This window comes from Plecotus auritus (assembly GCF_963455305.1).
Source record: "Plecotus auritus genome assembly, chromosome: 1".
In the NCBI taxonomy this organism is placed as follows: domain Eukaryota; kingdom Metazoa; phylum Chordata; class Mammalia; order Chiroptera; family Vespertilionidae; genus Plecotus; species Plecotus auritus.
This window is the reverse complement of record NC_137770.1, coordinates 92,141,258-92,143,925: the sequence shown is the minus strand read 5'-3', so window position 1 is coordinate 92,143,925 and position 2,668 is coordinate 92,141,258.

The following is a 2,668-nucleotide window of genomic DNA, read 5'->3' as shown; positions in this document are numbered from 1 at the left end:
TATAAATATCTAATCACTATGTTGTACACCTGAAACTAATATAATATACAATGTCAACTGTAATTAAAAAATAAGCCCTGCCAGCATGTCTCAATGGTTGAGTGTCGAACTATGAGCCAGGAGGTCACAGTTCAATTCCCAGTCAGGGCACATACCTAACATACCTAGGTTGTGGGTTCAATACCCAATCAGGGCATGCATGGAAGGCAACCAGTCTATGTTTCTCACATTGATGTCTCTCTCCCTCCCTCCCTCTGCCTCTCCCTCTCTCTCTAAAACATACTTAGGTGAGGAGAAGGAGGAGGGGAAGAAGAAGAAGAAGAAGAAGAAGAAGAAGAAGAAGAAGAAGAAGAAGAAGAAGAAGAAGAAGAAGAAGAAGAACAACAACAACAACAACAACAACGACAAGAACAAGAAGGACAAGAAGAAGAAGAACAAGAAGAAGAAGAACAACAACAACAACAACAACAGCACCACCACCACCATCACCACCACCACCACACACACTTCTCAATTTCAAAATTTACTACATAGCCCAGTAATCAGTGCAGTGTCATACTGGAATGAGAATACAAATACAGATGAATGAAACAGAATTTAGAGTCTGAAAATAAGACCTCCAATTATGGTTAATTGATTTCAACAAGAATGCCAAAGCAATTCAGTGAGGGAAAGAAAACACTTTCCAACGACTCTCAATTCCAATAATTACAGGCTGTTGTTGTTCCTTGTGATTAAGCCCCTATCCCAGTGGTCGGCAAACTCATTAGTCAACAGAGCCAAATATCAACAGTACAACGATTGAAATTTATTTTGAGAGCCAAATTTTTTAAACTTAAACTTCTTCTAACGCCACTTCTTCAAACTAGACTCTCCCAGGTCGTGGTATTTTGTGGAAGAGCCACACTCAAGGGGCCAAAGAGCCACATGTGGCTCGCGAGCCTCAGTTTGCCGACCACTGGTCTAGGACAACATGACATTTCCATACAAATGCGTGAAATTGGACCCTAACTCACATCATATATAAAAATTAATTTAAGAGCCCTGGCTGGCTTGGCTTAGTGAATAGAGCATCGGCCTGATGACTGAGGGGTCTCAGATTCGATTCCAGTCAAGGGCACATGCCCAGGTTTCAGGCTCGATCCCTAGTGGCAGATGTGCAGGAGGCAGCCGATCAATGATTCTCTCTCATCATTGATGTTTCTATCTCTCTCTCTCCTTTCCCTTCAATAAAAATATATTTTTAAAAAATTAATTTAAGAGTGTCAGCCCATGGACTGATTCTAATTAAGGGCACGTACCTCGGTTATGGGCTCAATCCCCAGCCTCAGTCAGAGCATGTGTGGGAGGCAAGCAATTGATGTGTCTCTCTCACATTGATGTTCTCTCTCTCTGTCTCTCCCCATCCTTTCCACTCTCTCTAAAAATCAATGGAAAAAATATCTTTGGGTGAGGATTTACCACAAAAATTAATTTAAAATGGATCAAAGACCTAACTGTAAGAGCTAAAATTATAAAATTCTTGTAAGAAATTGTGAGCAAGAGAATCCATGTGAAACTGGATGACAACTGGCTCATAAATGTTCGTTTGGGAAAAAGCCCAGTAGAACAACGTGGAACACAAAGTTAAAACTTTTTCTGGTGTCTATAAGAAGCTCATGGGCAAGGATGTTAATTTTGAATTCCCAGAGTTTCTGTTGTAAACAAATTACTAAATAAAATACCATTCACAATAAAATTTTAAAAACAAATATTTTTTAAAAGACTACAGCTCTATATATTAATGAAGAATATTTTGTCCTAAGAGACTGTAAATGAGTGTAGTTGATGCAAGGCCATCTCACACAGTTAGACAATGGCTTTCCAAATAGGATGTTCAAAAATTCATATTGATTTTTGTAAAATGACTTCAAGAGAATGTCTTGGTTATTCCAGATTCCACTTACCAGTAAGTCTCAAACTTCTATCTCAGATTTCTGCTGCTGTCCTGAGTCATTTATCTGCAACACACAGTTTACCAGGTTTCTCAAACTTCTATCTCAGATTTCTGTTTCCTGCTGTCCTGAGTCATTTATCTGCAACACACAGTTTACCAGGTTTGTTTCTAATATTGGGTACACATCTGTGGACCAATTCGGCTAATTGACTTTAAAGTTTCAAATTCTGCCTATTCTGTCACCATTGTATTTCAACTCTCTCAAGCAAGGGGCCAAGTTAAAAGGATGGTGGAGTCTATTAAAGAGAATAAGAATCAGATTGCTAGACTATCTAGTGTGTGTCAGAAAAGATTAACTAATTTAACTAACACGATTTCCCACCCTTTACCAAGTCACTCCATATTCAATAATAGGAAATTGTCCTAATTATCGTTGGTACTGGCTTCCATTCTACCTGCTAACATCTTTCCAGAGTCTCCTTCATCCAGGATGCCTTCCCAGATCCCTCTCATCTGATTTGATTGGTATTAAAGCTATTTATTATTGTTTTCTTCCTATTATTATATTTCTTTCTATTGTAGGCTGAATGGTCTCCTCAAAATTTCTATATTGAAGCCCTAACCTCCAGTGCCTTAGAACGTGCCTGTATTTGGAGACCGGGCCTTTAAATATGTAATTACATTAAAATTAGGTTGTGCCCTAATCCAATCTGACTGGTGTCCTTATAAGAA